At 48.1% G+C, this 19,308-nt stretch overlaps 1 protein-coding gene and 1 long non-coding RNA gene across 2 annotated transcripts in view; one reads left to right on the top strand and one right to left on the bottom strand.

The window, feature by feature from the left end:
* Window positions 1-19,308, top strand: part of PTPRE (protein tyrosine phosphatase receptor type E) — a 182,519-nt gene that overhangs the window by 27,522 nt on the left and 135,689 nt on the right. The window lies entirely within an intron of this gene.
* Window positions 6,091-11,800, bottom strand: LOC133239552 (uncharacterized). The gene is made up of 3 exons (XR_009733876.1): window positions 11,527-11,800; window positions 9,524-9,696; window positions 6,091-8,384 (listed from the first exon to the last, which is right to left on the bottom strand). It is a non-coding gene; the product is annotated as an uncharacterized LOC133239552 (long non-coding RNA).

Genomic DNA, 19,308 nt, shown 5'->3' on the forward strand with positions numbered 1-19,308 from the left:
AAAAAGTGAAAGTTAGGGTTTCGACTCTTTGCCAGCCCATGGCCTATACAGTCCATGGAATTCTCCGGGCCAGAATACTGAAGCGGGTAGCCTTTCCCTTCTCCAGAGGATCTTCCCAACCCAGGGATCTTACCCAGGTCTCCCGCATTGCAGGCGGATTCTTTACCAGCCAAGCCACAAGGGAAGCCCAAGAATACTGGAGTGGGTAGCCTACCCCTTCTCCAGAGGATCTTCCCAACCTAGGAATCGAACCAGGGTCTCCTGCATTGCAGACGGATTCTTTACCAACGGAGGTCTCAGGGAAGCCCTCTGGTTTAGGAAACTCAGAAGCTGACGCCATGCAGCTTGCATAAGACTCCCTCTATCCCGTGTTCCCTTTCATGGGGAAGGGACGCTTGTCCCCTAGGGACACAAGGTTGGGAGGGAGCCAGGTGTCTGTGAGGCTGTGGCCACAGACAGCACCCGCTGGGCAGCCTCCTTCTTTCTCCTGCTTTGTCCTTCACTGGCGGCGGTGCTGAACGCGGGGCTGGTGGGTGGGGCCCGCACAGTGAGCATCCTTCCTGAGAGGGGATTTCCTGCCCGCTCTGCCCCCATGCTGCCCTCCCCATCCTACCCCAGCCTCCACTACTTAGCGGGTGCCCCCACACGTCCGCCCTTCTCTCCTCCGGCTTCCCTGGAGGGGCTGGCACCTCCACTACTTAGCGGGTGCCCCCACACGTCCGCCCTTCTCTCCTCCGGCTTCCCTGGAGGGGCTGGCAGTGGGGCCACATGAGTGTCCATGCGGTGTCCCCCCTGGAGCAGCCCTCTGGTGCTGTGGGGGCTGGGGCTCCCCTTCCCCCCCCAACCCCTGCCCCCAGAAAGGATTATGACACAGGCCCTTCCCCCCGCCGGCTGGTGTCTGGACCCTGCAGCTCTATCTTTTGCTCCCAATTCTGTCCCAGGGGACCCCCTTCTCCCTCAGGACCCAACCCATCTCCACCCAGGGGCACCTTCTTTGACACATTCTGCAGGGCTCCTGGCTTGGAGAGGCTCCAGCCACCTGGCAGGGTCACACTGGGGGCATCAGGGCAAGGGTGTCTCCCTCCGGTGCCCACGACAGGGTCTTCTGAGAGGCTGGACCGTCCCAGGGACCACCCTCAGGGTCCTCGCCAAGGCAGAAGCTCCTGGAAGGAGCTCTGGTGTCAGTCATTTAAACTAAGCCCTGAAACCACATGATTTCTTACAGAGGCAGTAAGTATAGACTGCTGATGCTCCGGTGACGGTGGCCCCTGAGCCTCAGACGTGCAGCTTCTGGGGCTCAGTCTCCTGGTGCCACAGAGCATTGTGTGGGTGGGGGAAGTTGGGGTGCTCTTTCCTTGGCCCCCCAGACTGCAGCCCAGTCCATCATGTTTCACTGAACACAACCCACCTCTTATCTCTTACATACATTTGAAAATGACTCTCTGTACGACATCCCAGGAGATCTGATGTCACCTTTTAAATAGTGACTGTACTGTATTCTATGTGATACTCGAAGACAGTCTTACGAGCAATCACAGCACGGTAGAGGTGATCCTATAATGAAGTTCACGTCAAGACTATTTTGTAAATGCCTGTGAATTGGGGCATTTGTCTTTTAAGTAAAATGTAATTTGAAACTTGACGTTATTTGAGCTGTTCATTCGACATTCATGGTGTTTAATTAAGAGTGGCCAGTGTGTGTGTGTATATATGTACATCACACACAGACGTGTACCTGAGTTTGTCTGGATCATCAACCCTTTTGAAGAGAGAGCTGATTCTGACTCTGAGGCTGGTGGCTGTTGTAACTCTCAGAACTGCTTACCAGACTCACTGACTGCTCAGAACCATTCTCTGATATTCTAGCGGCTGTTAGCTGGGAATTTCTAATTCCAGTTCAGTTTAAAGATGGCCAAGTGTTTGTTGCTGTCCTGTAAAAGGCAGAAATAATGATTCTTGGTACAGTGGATGTGGCCTGTGTAGGAACCGACAGGAGTATTGAGAGCTGAGACTCATAATCCCTACATCTATATGCTTTTCCTTTCATAGGCAATTCCATCCTCCTGCAGACAGAGCTCTGATGTTTTTATGCCTGAAAAGGCTTGGAAAACAAACACAATACGGAAGTAAAGGTGCTGATGCTGGTGTGTGTGCTAAGGCACTTCAGTCGTGTCCAGCTCTTTGCAACCCCATGGACTGTAAGCCCACCAGGCTCCTCTGTCCATGGGGTGCTCCAGGCTAGAATTCTGCAGTGGGCTGCCGTGCCCTCCTCCAGGGGACCTTCCCGACCCGGGGATCGAGCCTGTGTCTCTCATATCTCCAGCCTTAGCAGGCGGGTTCTTTACTACTAGTGCCTCCTGGGAAGCCTGATTGCGAGGCTCTGGCTGCAGAATTTTTATGAATGGGATTAAGGTCTTAAACGTGTGATTTAAATTCATGTCCGACTCTTTTTCGACCCTATGGACTGTAACCTGCCAGGCTCCTCTGTCCATGGGATTTCCTAGGCAAGAATACCGGAGTGGGTCTCCATTCCCTTCTCCAGAGGATCTTCCTGACCTAGGGATCATACCCAAGTCTCCTGTATCTCCTGCATTGCAGGCGGGTTCTTTACCCACTGAGCCACCAAAGAAGTCTCTTAAACTATATTTTTTTCAGGTAATAATGCTCTTTTTAAAAATCTGCATAACCTTAACCTCACCTCGGGAAGAAATCAAGGGCACTTTGTCATGAATCATTTGGCGCCTTTCCAGCATCCTATACAGTTCACTCATGTTGGAATTGGTGAAAATCAGGTGATCTGCAAATCTGCACTTGCCCAAATAAAACTATGAGCATAATTTGTAGATAGAAACCTAGACTTTCTGAGCTGAATGGAAGTTCTAGCAATTGCCCAACCAGAGATGACATATTGCTCATAAGGAGACAGAAATCCCAAGGATCAGTTCTCACCCAAGTAGAACCAATATCTCAGCTGGGGGGAAAAGGGAATTTCTTGAGTGTATCTTTTTATTTTTTTCATTGAAGTACAGTCAATTTATAGTGTGTTAATTTCTTCTGTACAGCAAGGTGTCTCAGTTATGCATGTATATGTTCTTTTTCATATTATTTTCCATTATCCCAGAATACTGAGTATGCTATACCCTGTGCTAGACAGTAGGACCTTGATGTTTATCCATTCTATGTATACTAGTTTGGTGTGTGCCTTTAATAAAGCACTTGTGAGTGTGTGTGTGCCTGTGTGTGGACTCGATAGCTCCTACCTAGAGGTATTAATAAAGATGTATCGCTAATATTCAATTTGATAATACTATCTCATGTTTTTAAACATTTACTTTTCTTTGTTTATCTTTGGTTGCGCTGGGTCTTCGTTGCCACACATGGGCTTTTTCTGGTTGTGGTGAGTGGCGGATAACTTCGCGGTGGTGCGGGTTCTTCTCGTTTCGGCACCTTTTCTTTTGCAGAGCACCGGCTCTGGGGCGCATGGGCTCAGTTGAGGTTCCTGGCCTCTAGAGTAATGACTCAATAGTTATGCTGCACAGGCTTAGTTGCTCTGAGACACATGGGATCTTCGCGGACCAGGGATCAAACCCATGTCCTCTGTCTGTGTTGGCAGGCAGATTCTTATCCACTGTCCCACCAGCTGCTGCTGCTGCTATGTCGCTTCAGTCGTGTCTGACTCTGTGTGACCCCATAGATGGCAGCTCACCAGGCTCCCCTGTCCCAGGGATTCTCCAGGCAAGAACACTGGAGTGGGTTGCCATTTCCTTCTCCAACGCATGAAAGTGAAAAGTGAAAGTGAAGTCGCTCAGTCGTGCCTGACTCTTTGGGACCCCATGGACTGCAGCCCACCAGGCTCCTCCGTCCATGGGGTTTTCCAGGCAAGAGTACTGGAGTGGGGTGCCATCGCCTTCTCTGTACCACCAGAGAAGTCCTCATTTTTTTTTTTAAGAAAAGCTTTCATTTTCCTATATCTCAGACTAGCTGCCTAGTAAAGTCAAGAGCCCCAGTGTACTTGTTGAATCTTGTGTGTAAAATTGCTTTCATGTTGGGACCCAATTTCTTCATTGTGAAGAGAGTTGACAAAATTTCTCAATAAAATAATAGTTGTGAACGAACCAGCCTGACAGCCCCTTAATTAGGGGGCATGTGCTTGGAGCTGGGATCCTCTAAGCTCTAATCATGAAGCACAGCTCAGTCGTGACTAACTGCTGGTTATAATGGACATTTTTAAAGTAATCTTATGTTTTCTTTGATCCAGAATATTTTTAGAATTGACATTACTTTTTTGTTGTATATGTTTAAGTTGTAGGACATGATTTGATATGTATACACTGTGAAAGTGAAGTGCTTCAGTCGTGTCTGACTCTTTGCAACCCCTTGGACTGTATGTAGCCTACCAGGCTCCTCTGTCCATGGAATTTTCCAGGCAAGAGTACTGGAGTGGGTTGCCATTGCCTTCAAGGATTGCCGCAATCCAGCTAATTAATATACACCTGAATTGGAAAGATGCCCTGGAGAAGGGAATGGCTACCCACTCCAGTATTCTTGCCTGGAGAATCTCGTGGACAGAGAAGCCTAGCAGACTACAGTCCATGGGGTCACAAAGTGTTGGACACGACTGAGCGATCAACACTTTAACTCTTTACGTTAAGTGATTACCTTTTAGTGTTTGTGTGGTGAGAATGCTTGAGCTCTACTCTCTTAGCAAATTTTAAGTATACAGTACCGTGTTATTAACTATAGTCACCATGCTGTGCGTTAGATCCCTAGAACTTACTTATCATGTAACTGAAAGTGTCTACAGATGACATCTCTCCATCTCCCCCATCCGCAGCCCCTGGCAACCACCTGGCAGTCAACTCTTTGCTTCTGAGTTCAACTTTTTTAGATTCCACATATAAGTGAGATCATACAGTATTTGTTTTTCTGTGTCTGGCTTATTTCACTCAGCGGAATGAAGTCCTCCAGGTTTACCCATGTTGTTGCAAATGGCAAGATTTCTTTCTTTCTTCAAGGCTGAGTAATATTCAATCATCTCTGTCTCGATATATTTATATATAAATGCAATGAACATGGGGTTGCAGATACCTCTTTGAGATAATGATTTCATTTCCTTTGGATATTTACCCAGAACTGAGATTACTGGATCAATATTACTTTTCTCTTTACTTTTTTTTAAAGCAGCATTGTGGTACATTTCACATGGTATTACCTCTTAGTATTCTTTTTTGCTATGGATGGAAGTGTGTAAATTGATGAAATTAGTATCCTTGCTTCTGCATTTCAAATTGGAAAAACAGAAACAGAGCCCATCACCTCTGTTAAGGTAATATCTCCACCCTCAGGCCCCAAATCTGTGTACTTCAACGTGGCATGGACCTCGAAATCCCAGGGTGCTCCAGGTTGGTGTGAGTTAGGATGTCCTGATATCAGACCTTTTGTGAAAAACTCGAGGAACCTGATGTGTGGGGCCTGCTACCCCAGACAGCTGCTTCCTTCTCCAAACAAAATTGTAAATGCCTTTCTGAACAAAAGCTATGAACTAATCCCCACTGTTCATTATCTTTAAATAGCACAACATTCCAGGGAAGTGCTTTTCCAGGTATTTCGACAAGTGAAACACTTGTTTGTGCTTCATGGTACAGCTTTTTCAGTAAAATGACTTAGAACTTTTCCCTCCTATAAATGAAAGGGAATCAATCCTTCAACTGTAGGATTCTTTGGGGGATTTTTTTAAAAATTCTTTCATCCTTCTTTTTTTTTCGAACGTTCTAGTCTCCTATAGCAAAAGCAGGCAGGACATGATTAACTGTGGAAGATGACTCCAGGGTGCAGTTTTCCAAAAAGGAATCTCAAACTTTAGATCTAGTTATTCCAGAAAAAAACAAAACCAGGAAGAGGCCCACGCACAGGATTGTTTGTGATCGCCAGCCATGCAGTGCACATTTTTTTAAATTATTTATTTTCAATTGGAAGATAATTGCTTTACAATGTTGCGTTGGTTTCTGCCTTACATCGACATGAATCACACATAGATATACACATGTTTCCTCCCTCCTGACCCTGTCTCCCACCTCCCACCCCATCCCAGCCCTCTAGGTTGTTAGAGAGCCCCAGTCTGAGCTCTCTACAGCAAATTCCCACTGGCTGTCTGTTTTGCATGTGGTAATGTATGTTTCCATGCCGGCCCCTCAGCTCATCCCATCCTCTCCTTCTGTGTCCACAGTCTGTTCTCTGAGTCTGCGTTTCCACTGTGCAGCACACGCTTTGAAGGGTCCGTTCAGCCCAGGTCACTATCTCCTTGCAGGGGACTTGAGGGGTGGGAAGCATGGCCCAGTGCTCGCTGGGATTCTAGTCCAGGTGGGCAGGCAGTTCAGATACGTGAGAAGTGGAAAGCAACCTCGGAGACTTTTCCACATGGGCAGGGTGGGGACAGTGCCTGGAGGAGCAGAGGGAAGAGATGGGCAGCAAAGTGGACCCATGTGGTTGTCATTTCGGGGGCTCTGAAGAGCTCTGGTACCACAGTCCCTTATGTCTCGGTGCAGAGGAGGATTCAGGGAGAGGCAGTGATAGGTGAGAAGTGATTTATTAGAATAGGACACTCGTGAGGCCTACAGTGGGGAAGGCAAGAGATGCCACGCCTGAGAACTTAGTGGGCTCTGGTTTTATAATCAAAAGAAAAGTGGGGGAGGCAGAAGAGCTTCTTTGTCTTTCTTGAGTAGATGTCATGCTCCCACCATCACCTCCTCCTCCAGGCTGAGCAGGGGGATTTTCTTGTCTCTGCGTGGTCAAGCGAGGTCCACAAATTGCTGTTTTTCACATGTGCAGAGAGCGTGTCCTAGGGATCATTACCCTTCAGAGCTCACTGGGCAGCTTGTGGGTCTCTTGCCACCGTGGTTTTGTTGTGCTGGGGGCTTGTCTCGTCCTTCTGCCTCCTGGTTCTGTTGCTGAGCAAGCCTGCTTGGTTTTGTGGTTAAGCAAAGCTGCTTTCTTGAGGAATCACTAATTTACAGGGGTCGCCCATATTTTTCCATCCACAGTCCCCTAGTGGGATTCACTATTTAATCACCTACTTAGTCACTTTACTCCGTCCCTGTCAAGAGGAGAAGCAGGTGGGGACAGCCCACACATACTTCTGGTCCACTCCGCACGTCCATTCCCAGAACATCTTTCTGAAAACTCTGCCCTGACTTGGGTGCTTCCTTGATTAAACACCCTGGAGGCCCCTTGTCATCCTCGTGCAAGGATCCTATCTTCTCAGCCCCAGGGTCAAGTTCCAACCAGGCCCCTCCTGACCTCTGACTGCCCTGCCCCCAATCCCGCCATCCTCTGCATGCTCTCTGGCTCACTCCCTCCTCGTGAGCAGCCCCTGGCACTCAGAAGGGGCCCAGCACGAGCCTGGGAACCAACAGTGAAGGGCCTCCCCAGGGGTCCATGCGGGGCAGGACATCGGCCGGGAGGAGGCAGTGAGCTGGCAGAGGCAGGCATTTGTCTGCAGGAGCTCCAGGAACAGGGCTGGACCAGATGGGAGGGAGGGGCAGGGCTGGTGGAAGCAGGAGGCTCTGCAGTGTCTACAGGCATCAAGGTCAAGGTCAAGGTCAAGACCATTTAAAAGGCTAGACTTGCGCCAGGCTGCAGAAAGTGCACTGATTCTGGATGTCTCCAAATGTTAAAGTCGAGAACTTCAGATTAAACTTTCTTTCCAGCTAGAATCGCCTTCTTCCTCGCCCTGGCATTCCTGGACAGCCAGTGCTCATGGGAGCGATTTCCGGCATGCCCATTCTGTCCTATGCCCTGTCCCCTAGCCCTGGCTGAGGTCACGGGGCGCAGGCCTGGAAGGCAGGTGTATTCGGGCACCAGGAGAGCAGGGGTGGGAAGAGCAGCACCTGCCCTGACCACAGGGGGCGTCCTGCTCAGGGTAAGCCTGGTGGGGTGGGGGCGGGGAACATCTGATTTTTCAAGATAAATGGCCATCTCCTTTGTGTATGTATATGATATAATTTTAAAATGCAGACAACTGAGTAGGATATTCTTTATACCAGGTGAGCTAAACAGGCTGTATCTCCTGGCTGCATGTGGTCTCTGGGCAGTCGCTTTCTCCTCCCATAACTGATTCATTCCTGGTTCATTTCTTTACCTCTGGAAATCCATCCCTCTGTCCTTTCCACAGTGCACCTCTGCCTCCTCCATCTCCCTAAGTCCCCACGGGCATCCTCGAAGGCTCTGTCTTTATATCCAGGCTCCTTTGACTCATGGACTCAGGCCCCAGGTGCCCTTGCCTGCAGCCAGGTGATTTGCAGAGTGGGAAACAGGTAAGGCGGCAAGGCAGCCCAGCCCTCCCCCAGGTCAAGTGCAGAGCTGATGCGAGGCTGTAGACTCTGTCCCTAGAAGGAGAAAAAAAAGGCAAAGGAGACAAGCAAAATGTTGTCACTTAGCTGCCACGCTGAGCATCTTCTTATAATATCTCACAGAGAAAAGTAGGTCAGCATCGCCCAGTGCAGCCTGGTTTTCCTGCATGTCAACTGTATGCAGACACTCCGCTTGACCTGCCAGGGAGCCCGAGACCGCCCGGCCGGAAGTAATAAGAGGAGACCCGCACGTTGTAGGAAGGCGTTTTAACGAAAGAGAATCCAGGAATCTCGCTCCCTCTGCTTGTGATCAGAGGCTGTAAAAACGACTAGGGCTGGAAGAGGACTGAGGAAATGAGGGAGTCATGGGCGTGGGTGCTGGGTACTGGCCTGTCTGTAGTGAAATTTAATAAACTAAAAATTTTTCATTCAGTTGTATGATAGCCTTGATTTTGAAAATTGAATTAACTGACAGGCCCATGCCTTTGAAAGGTCAACTGGATCAAATTCAGTTTGACCCTTTGTCTTTAGATCTGAAAGCCAAGCCATGCGAAGAATCCATCAACAGAAGAATGGATAAAGGAAATGGGGTCTGTCCACGCAATGGAGTATTATTCAGCCTTGAAAAGGGAATGCTGACACAGCTATAGTAATGGGTGAACCTTGAGGGCTCATTGAGATCAGCTGGACACAGAGGATGAACGCTGTGTGATTCCACTCAGGGGAGGTCCCTAGGATCATCAAAGTCACAGAGACAGAAAGCAGAGAAGAGGTTCCCGGAGGCTGGAGGAGGAGGGGATGGAAAATGTTCAGTGGGTGTGGGGTTTCCATTTGGGAAGATGAAAAAGTTCTGGAGATGCTGGTGGTGAAGGTTGCCCTGTGAAGGGACTTAATGCCACTGAACTGTACACTCAAAAAGGCTTAAAATAGTAAATTTTATGTTCAGTCTATGTTGAAAGTGAAAGTCACTCAGTCATGTCTGACTCTTTGTGACCCCATGGACCCTACAGTCCATGGAATTCTCCAGGCCAGAATACTGGAGTGGGTAGCCTTTCCCTTTTCCAGGGAATCTTCCCAACCCAGGGATCGAACCCAGGTCTCCTGCATTGCAGGCGGATTCTTTACCAACTGAGCCACAAGGGAAGCAGTCTCCACCACAATTTAAAAATTCCTACCAGCGCCAGAATCTGAGGACAGCATCTGGGAAACTCCAAACTCTTTTTTATCACACAGACAGGGTTCTTGAGAATTATTTTCTTCCCTCTTCAGTCTAGCAGAAACCTCAGTGATCTTTTTTCTCCGTTTTATCCGTCTCTTGTTGCTCAGCCAGGTACTACCACATCCTGTCCTAACAAAAGCAGTAAGATTCTTTAAACTTGATAAGAGGCCTTTTAAGGAAACCCTCTCTGCATTTGTGGTTCCAAGCAGAATGTGGTCCTGTCTGCATCAGCTTCGGATAAATGGATGTTCATCTCTAAAAATCAGGACCGTGTCAAAAGGCTCTCATTCTTCCCCTGGCCAATCTTGGCGCGTCTGTGACGTCTGTGTGGAGGAACAGTGTCCAGCTGGTCCCCACCTAGCTGCTGCCTCCCACTGGACCCAGGATCCTCCCACAGGGGCCCCCGGGATCCCTCCAGTTCTGGTTCCTGTTCTGTTGACTCCTGGAGTTCCCTGCCCTGTGTCCTCCCACACTTGGAAAGAAGGGCAGGGAAGGAGGGGCGGGGCTTGGGAGCACCTCACTCAGAGTCTTTGTTGGGAGGGAGCACAGTGCAGGCCCCGCCCCACCCAGGCCAGGCTGCAGGCACCTGAGGACCCCCACCCCAACCTGGCCCCCCGGGAGTCTTACTGCCTGGAGAGGTCTGGAGGTCTCCTAGCTGGAGAGGTGCCCCCGATCTCGTTTCTGAGACAGATGGAGCTGGGGAGGAGACTTGCACCACTTTATTCTGTGCTGTGGCTGGCACTTCCCACGGGGGTTTTTCTGTCCTCCTTTGACTCCGATAGAGTTGGGGAGGCCCTGCTCTTGGGTAGCTGGACAGGCAGACTGGGCTGGCAGTGGCCCTGCCTGGAGCTGGGCCTGCCCACTGGGGTGGGCAGTGAGGGCTGGGGTGGGGAAGGCACATGGAGGAGTCTGCCGCTCAGGCTGCAGACTTTAGGGAAGGAGGGGGAGGGGTCCCTGTCGGGTACCGGGGCTGGGGAGCCTGGTGAGGAGCCCTGCGGCTGTCCCAGCAAGTCAGGGGTGGGGGGAGCTCAAGAGAAGACAAAGGGGTCCCTATCAGGGACACACATCAACCAGTGGACAGGGTGGAGGGAGGCTGCAGAGCAGGGCCCCACTGACGGCAGGGCTGAGATCCAAGTGCACAGAGGGTGCCCTGGGGATCTAGGAAAGCAGCCTAGGGATAAAGCAGGACTTAGGACTAAGAGGAAGACCTTAGCTGCTGTCGTCATAATGAGAGCGCCGTGAGGCCCAGGTGAGCAGCTCTGGGACGCAGACGTTGATTGGACGGGTGGTTGGATGCAGGAGCAGGGAGATGTGGGTGGATAGGTAGGTGTGTGAATTACCCCTGGATGCAAAAGTTGATGAAGCTGGAAAAGGAGCCAAGATCAGATTATGAAGGGCTTGTAAGGAGCCTGGGGACAGTTCGGAAAGCCACATGCGGAGTTTAAGCGGGAGATCTCTGTGTCTGAGTGTCCCTTCTGGCTCCATGTAGGCAAGAGGCTGCTGGAAGCCAAGAACAGTTGGAAGAGGAGCTGTGGGGAGAGGCCACGTGGGTGCCCTGCAGTCAGGTTGAGGGACATGAGCATGCTGCCAGTGGGCCAGGTCCATGAATTAATTCAGGAAGCAGAGCTCTCAGGATGCAGTGTCTTAGTTAGATCACTAAGTTAGTTAGTCAGATGACTAGTTAGATGACTGGAGTAAGAGCAGGAGGCATCAGGATAGCCTCCAGTCAACTGGACAGCTTGGGGGGGGTGCAACACCACCTTGCCCGGGGGCCGCGGGAGGGAGGGGGTAAGGTTGGCAAAACGGAGGGGTCGTTGGGAGGCTCACAGCGTCTGCAGGCGCGATGGCGTCCATCTGGCAGTCAGCACCTCCTCTCCTGGGCCCTGAGGGCCTGCCCTGCCCTCGCTCACGTCCCTACGTCCCCCGAGCTCAGCTCAGGGAGTTTGAAGATGGACTCACCGGTCTCCCCCTTCCGCCTCTGAGCTGAGCCACCTCCGTGACACGGCCTCGGGGAGGTGGGTCAGGTGTCCCCAGGCCTGTCCCAGGGGCCAGGCCGCCGGGAGACGAGGGCCTGAGCGAGGCTTCCTCTTGGAGTCCCGACGGTGGGGGCCGGAGCCATTCTGTTTTCCTGTCGGTGACACACTTCCTTCCCCGATGCGTCACCCACTCCCTGTCTGCTCCCTCTGAGGTGGACGGGCACGCAGGCGTGTGCTCTGTGTATCTGTCCCCATCCCTCCTGACCCTGGGCCTTCTCCTGGTCCTGTGCTGTAGCTGAGGAGAGGGTGGGGCGTCACCTCTGGGGGCCACTGGCCTTGGATCTGAGTGACCCCATGAGCCTGAGGCGTCTCTGAGGGACTCTGAGAGGGGCCTGCTGTGCGGAGGCCGAGGCTTGAGGGAAGCCCCAGAGGGATGGGGGTGGGTCAGGGTCAAGAGAAGGACTCCCCGTCTGTCCCGTGGGAAGGTGAGGGCTGACAGGCCAGGCGCGTCAGGAGGCGGTGGGGCTCCTCCAGCTGCCTGGGACAAGCTGATAATCCGCTGCTGTGACAGAAGAAAGAGGGGCCTCCTTGTTCCTCGTGGTGACTCCAGAAATACATTTGCTGCCCTCGGCGCTTCTAAGACCATCAGAGGTGACTCACAGGGTCCCCGCTGACCTTCCCGACAAAGTAGCTGAGCTGCACTCAGTGGGCCCCTCTTGTCAGAGTCCAGTTGGAAAGATTAGCCAGGACATGGGAAAGCAACCTAGATGTCCATGGACGGGTGAATGGATAAAGAAGGTGTGGCACATATATACAGTGGGACATTACTGAGTCACGAAAAAGAGTGAAATCATGCCATTTGCAGCGACATGGATGGACCGATAAATTATCCTACTGAGTGAAGTCAGTCAGAGAAAGGTAAGGATAAAGACGGCGCCTCTCATATGTACAATCTAAAAGAGACAGCACAAGTGAACTTATTCGTAAAACAGACTCACAGATGCGGAAAACAAACTTATGGTTGGAAAACAAACTTATGGTTTCCAAAGCGGAAAGGATTAGGGGAGGGATAATTTAGAGGTTTGGGATCAGCAGACAGACCCTACTATACATAAGACAAATAAGCAACAAGTACCCATTTATGTATAGCACAGAGAACTCTACGCTCAATATTCTATAATAACCTATACGGAAAAAGAACCTGAAAAATATCAATATATGTATACCTGTACCTGAATCACTTTGCTATATACCTGAAGCTAACGCAATGTTATAAGTCAGTTATACTCCAATATAAAATAAAAGGTTAAAAAGGAAAGATCCCATAAGCTCAGCGCATCCTGAGAAAACCCACATCAAACTTTAGTTCTCGAACTTCCCTTATCTCGCTTCAAAGGAATTTCAATTTTCTCTATTTACTGTCCCAGAAATGTGGTAACATTGTTCGGTTGCTAAGTCGTGTCTGATTCTTTGCAGCTCCTTGGGCAATAGCACGCCAGGCTCCTCTGTCCTTCACTATCTCCCAGAGTTTGTCAGATTCATGTGCAGTGAGTCAGTGATGCTATCTAACATCGTTGGTGCTTAATGTTGGGAAAATTGTCCTCGGGACAAATTGTCGTGGTGTGAATGAAATGCTGCTTCTAAAAGTTTCCATGTTTATATTGAAGGATAAACACATAAAATGTTTTGAAAGCCTCAAATGATTAAAAATAAATGTGTGCCAATTTAGCTTCAGTAACAAATTACTTAGGTATTTGGTGGGAGATTCTGCCACAAGGCCTAAACACAAAGCAAAAATTGCATTGAACACATGGCGGGTGAGAGTGTGATAGCCATTCATGCCATTACAGAGCAGTATTGATCACCTCCTCAGTGGCCAGTCCTGCTCAAGGCTATAGGAAGAAAGAGATGCGAAGTCAGACTCTCTGCCTTCATTTCAGGACCAAGTCCCTTGAATGGCAAGGAGATCAAACCAGTCAATCCTAAAGGAAATTAACCCTGAATATTCATTGGAAGGACTGGAGCTGAAGCTGAAGCTCCAATACTTTGGCCGCCTGATGCGAAGAACTGACTCATTGGGAAATACTCTCATGTTGGCGAAGATTGAGGACAGGAGGAGAAGGGGGTGACAGAGGATGAGATGGTTAGATAGCAGCACTGACTCAATGGGCATGAATTTGAGCAAACTCTGGGAGATGGTGATGGACAGGGGAGCCTGGTGTGCTGCAGTCCATGGGATTGTAAAGAGAGGACACAACTGAGTGACTGAACAGCAACAACAAGTAGGAACAGGTGCACAAAGATGTTTCCTGTGGCAAAAGATGAAAATTATTTTAAAAATGTGAAGGTCCGTCAATAGGGAAAGGTTGATAAAAGACTGTCTCCACTTCAGCATCATGGACCACGATGCAGCCCTTTGGAGGCATCTGTCAGATCTGGAGAGGCTGGCAGGGTCGGGGGGGTCTGCAATGCTTCGTAAGTGAGAAGAACAAAATACACAAATGCATCATTTTCCCAAAGCCTGCACCCGTGAGCACCTGTCCTTCTGTACTTGTGGGCAAGGACAAAGATATTCAGGCACACACTGCGGGTTACCACGTGTCTGCACTGGATCGCATGTGCTTTAAAATTTAGTATACAAACTAAAATGGCATTACCCTGGAACCAGGAGTGGGAAGAACACGGTTGGTGGTGGATCGCTGAAGCTCAGTGTTCTTGGAGTTCAGGGGAATGATGTGGCTGGGGAAGGTGGAGTCCTCAGGTTAGTGGGGACCTCATGATGAAGGGGTTCTCAGGCCAAGTGTTTAGGTTTTCTGCTGGGACAGCATGGAGAGCTCTGGGGAGGAGCAAGCAGGTTGAGGAGGGCAGGTCTGGGCTCCAGAGACCAGCACAGAGCCTGAGCTGGGGCCACACGCACCCCATGGCCTCTTGTTTTTGTTTTTTTAAAATAAACTTCGTTTTTTAGAACAATTTCAGGATCACAGCAAAACTGAGTGGAAAGTGAAGCGATGACTTATTTAGCCCTTGCCTCCACACGTTGTCCCCCACCAGAGTAGAACGTGTGTTCAGTTCAGTTCAGTCACTCAGTTGTGTCCCACTCTTTGAGACCCCATGGACTGCAGCATGCCAGGCCTCCCTATCCCTCACCAACTCCCAGAGTCCACCCAAACCAGTGTCCATCAAGTCGATGATGCCATTCAACCATCTCATCCTCTGTCATCCCCATCTCCTCCTGCCCTCAATCTTTCCCAGCATCAGGGTCTTTTCAAATAAGTCAGCTCTTCGCATCAGGTGGCCAAAGTATTGGAGTTTCAGCTGCAACATCAGTCCCTCCAATGAACACCAAGGACTGATCTCCTTTAGGATGGACTGGTTGGATCTCCTTGCAGTCCAAGGGACTCTCAAGAGTCTTCTCCAGCACCACAGTTCAAAAGCATCAATTCTTCAGCACTCAGCTTTCTTTATAGTCCAACTCTCACATCCATACATGACCACTGGAAAAAACCATAGCCTTGACTAGACGGACCTTTGTTGACAAAGTAATGTCTCTGCTTTTTAATATGCTGTCTAGGTTGGTCATAACTTTCTTTCCAAGGAGTAAGCGTCTTTTAATTTCATGGCTGCAATCACCATTTGCAGTGATTTTGGAGCCCAGAAAAATAAAGTCTGACACTGTTTCCACTGTTTCCCCATCTATTTGCCATGAAGTGATGGGACTGGATGCCATGATCTTAGTTTTCTGAATGTTGAGCTTTAAGCCAACTTTTTCACTCTCCTCTTTCACTTTCATCAAGAGGCTCTTTAGTAATATGCTGTCTAGGTTGGTCATAACTTTTCTTCCAAGGAGCAAGTGTCTCACTTTCACGGCTGTACCTGTGTTACAGTCAGTGAACTTACGCTGACATGTGTCATCCAAAGTCCATGTTTACGTTAGGGTTTCCTCTGGATGTTATACTCTATGGGTTTTGACAAATGCATATGGCGTGTGTCCACAGTTACAGTGTCCTATATAATTGTTTCGTTGCCCTAAAAACCCTCTTGGCTCTGTCTCTTCATCCCTCCTTCCTTCCTAAGCCCTGATCTTTATTCACTGTCTCATCATTTTGCCTTTTCTAGAATGGCACACGGTTGGAATCACACCTACGTGTAGCCATTTCATATTGGCCTCTTTCACGTACTGATGTGCATTTAAGATTCCTCCATGTTTTTTCCTGGCTTGACAGCTCGCTTCTTTTTAACACCAAACAGTGTTTCACTGAATAGATCACAGTTTATTTATCCGTTCACCTGTGGAAGGACATCTCAGTTGCTTTTAAGTTTTGGCAGTTGTGAGTAAACGTCTGTATGCGGGTTTCTGTGTGAACGTAAGTTTTCCACTCATTGGGTAAATACCAAGAAGCACGAGTGCTGGATCACACAATAAAAGCCTGTTGATAGTTTCGTGAGAAAACACCAAACTGTCTTTCCGAGTGGCTGTGCCGTTCTGCATTCCCAGCGGTGAACGAGTTTCTGCTCTTCGTGTCCTTGCCAGCCTTTGGTGCTGTCGGGTTTTGGGTTTTGGCCATTCCAGTAGGTGTGTAGTAGAATCTCTTGTTTCTTTGATTTGTATTTCCTTGATGGCGTATATGTAGAAACATTTTTTTTTCATATGCTTGTCATCTGTATGTTTCTTCCCTGAGGCATCTGTTTGGCATTTTGCCCATTTTTTAATCAGGCTGTTTGTTTTCTTATTGTTGAGTTTTGAGGATTCTTTGTATATTCTTGAAAAGCCCTTTATCAGATATGGCGTTTGCAAATACTTTTCCCCATGTGTGGCTTGTCCTCTCTTCTCTTAACACTGTCTTGCACAAAGCAGAAGTTTTTAACTTTAATGAAGTCCAGATTATTAGTTCCTCCTCTCATGTATCATGTCTCTGGTATTGCATCTGAAAAGTCACCATCGTATCTAAGATTGTCTAGACTTTCTCCTGTGTTATCTTCTAGAAGTTTCATAGTTTTAAGTTTTACAAGCGGATCCATTTGAAGTGACTTTTTGTGAAGGGAGTAAGCTCTGTGTCCACAGTCATTTCTTTGCTGGTGGATGTCCAGTTGTTCAAGCACCGTTTGCTGAAAACGGCTGTCTTCACTCTGCGGCATTGCTTTGTTCCTCTGTCAGAGATCAGTTGACTACAGTGATGGGGGTTTCTTTGTAGGCTTTCTGGTGTCTTCCATTTTTCTGTCCTTCTGCCAACATCACACTGTCTTGATTGCCATAGTTTTATGGTAAACCATAAAATCCAGGTAATGTCAGTCTTCCAGCTCTCTTCTCTTTTAGTATTGTGGGGCCTTTGCTTCTCTATATAAATGTAGTATCAGTTTGTCAATATCCACAAATAATTTGCTGGTATCTCAATTGGGACTGCACCGAATCAATAGCTCAAGTTGGGAAGAACGAACATCTTCACAATATTATGTTTTCCTACCCATGAACATGAAATATATATTTATTGAGTTATTCTTTTAGTTCATTCATTATAGTTTTGTAGTTTTCCTCACCTAGATTTTGAAATTTATCTTGTTCGATTTATACCTAAGTATTTCATTTTGGGGGCGTGCTGGTACAAATGGTATTGTGTTTTCAATTTCACATTTCATTTGATCATTGCCGGTGTATGGAAGAGCAGTGACTTTTGCCCTCAGCTTTGTGTCTTGCAACTTTGCTGTAATCGCTTGCTAGTTCCAGGAGTTGCTTTTCCTCCTGCCAATTCTTTCAGACTTTTTCCATAAAGAATTACTGTCATCTGTGAACAAAAAGTTTTTATTTCTTACTTACCATTGACTATACCTTTTATTTCCTGTTTTTTTTTTTTTTTTTTTGGTCCTATTGCGTTAGCTAGGGCTTCCAGTATGATGTTGAGAAGGAGCAATGAGAGAGCACATGCTTGCCTTGTTCCTGTTTTTATGGGAAAACTTCAAGTTTCTCACCATCAAGTATTGCAAGCCGTAGGCTTTTTTAAGTAGCTGTTCTCTGTTAAGTTAAGGAAGTTCCCTTCTATTCTTAGTTGCAGAGAGTTTTTATCATTTATGTGTGCTACGTTTTGTCAAATGGTTTTTCCGTTTTTATTGATATGGTCATGGGATGTTTCTTTTTTAGACTATTAATGTGATGGATTACATTCATTGATTTTCAAATGTTGAACCAGCCTTACACACCTAGGATAAATCCTACCTAGTTGTGGTACACAATTTGTTTTACACATTGTTGGATTCTGTTTGCTGATATTTTGTTGAAGGTTTTGCGTCTATGTTCATGAGGGATATTTGTCTGTAGTTTTCTTTTCTTGTAATGTCTATGTCTGATTTTGATATTAAGGTAATGCAGGCTTCATAGAATGGGTTAGAAAGTATTTGCTTCTTTCTAGAAGAGATTATAGACAGATGGTATAATATAATGTATTCCTTAAATGTTTGGTATTAACAGAATATACCTGTCTATGCCTGGTGGTTTCTGATTTTGGAGGTTATTAATTATTGCTTCAAATTTCTTTAAATAGATACAGTTCTATTCAACTTGTCTTATTTCTTAATTTTTTTAAAAAAAGAAAAATCAAGGTGAATTGCAGGTTAGGGCTTGAGGGAAGTGGAGAAGTACAAGGCATGTGCACCCGGCTCACTCATTCCTCACTCACTCACCACTCGTGTTCACATTCATTCACTCCACAGTCACCCAATGAGCCAGTTTAACAGTGATGACCCGGCGTCAAGATGCCAGTGTCTGCATTTCTTGGGTCCTCCTGTGCTTTTTCTTGAATTTCTTACCCCTTTTTGTTTCTAAATTGTAAGTGCACATCTTCAATAATTAAGATTTAATTACTCTATACTTTGTAATAACCACTGAAATAAGCTTGATAGAAGGCAGTCTTCCTGAAGGCAAAGAAAAGGATCACCAGGCAAGTCAGAAGTGTAAGTCCATTGTTGGGAAACAGCAGGCTGTTCAAATCGCTTTAAGCACATTCTTCATGGTGGTTTCGGACATGGCTGGAGCCAGACACACCGGGAGTGACCCTGGCTCAGCCACTTGCCAGCAGGGAGACCTAGGACGGTCTCCTCACCTCTCTAGTGTCTTGTCTTGACTGCTCAGTCCTGTCTGCTCAGTCACTCAGTCGTGTCTGACTGTTTGCAACCCTATGGACTGTAGCCTGCCAGGCTCCTCTGTCCATGGGATTCTCCTGGCAAGAATATTGGAGTGGATTGCAATTTCCTACTCCAGGGGATCTTCCGGACCCAGGGAGCGAACCCGAGTCTCTTATGTCTCCTGCATCAGCAGGCAGGTTCTTTACCACTTGTGCCACCTTGGTGATGGTGTTGTTAGGTCACTAAGTCATGTCTGACTCTTTGTGACCAATGGACTGCAGCATGCCAGGCCTCCCTGTCCTTCACTGTCTCCTGGAGCTTGCTCAAACTCCTGTCCACTGAGTCGGCAATGCCATCCAGCCATCTAACCCTCTGTCGTCCCCTTCTCCTCCTGCCCTCAATCTTCCCCAGCATCAGGGTCTTTTCCAATGAATCGGCTCTTGGGAAGCCGTTAATCCTCCCTTATCTCACTTGTGTGTGTGTGCATGCTAAGTTGCTTCAGTCGTGTCTGACTCTGTGCGATCTCATGGACTGTAGCCCGCCAGGCTCCTCTGTGCATAGGATTCTCCAGGCAAGAATACCAGAGTGGGTTGCCATGCCCACCTCCAGGGGATCTTCCCAGTCTAGGGATCGAACCCATGTCTCTTAAGTC

This window comes from Bos javanicus, chromosome 26 (assembly GCF_032452875.1).
Source record: "Bos javanicus breed banteng chromosome 26, ARS-OSU_banteng_1.0, whole genome shotgun sequence".
In the NCBI taxonomy this organism is placed as follows: Eukaryota; Metazoa; Chordata; class Mammalia; order Artiodactyla; family Bovidae; genus Bos; species Bos javanicus.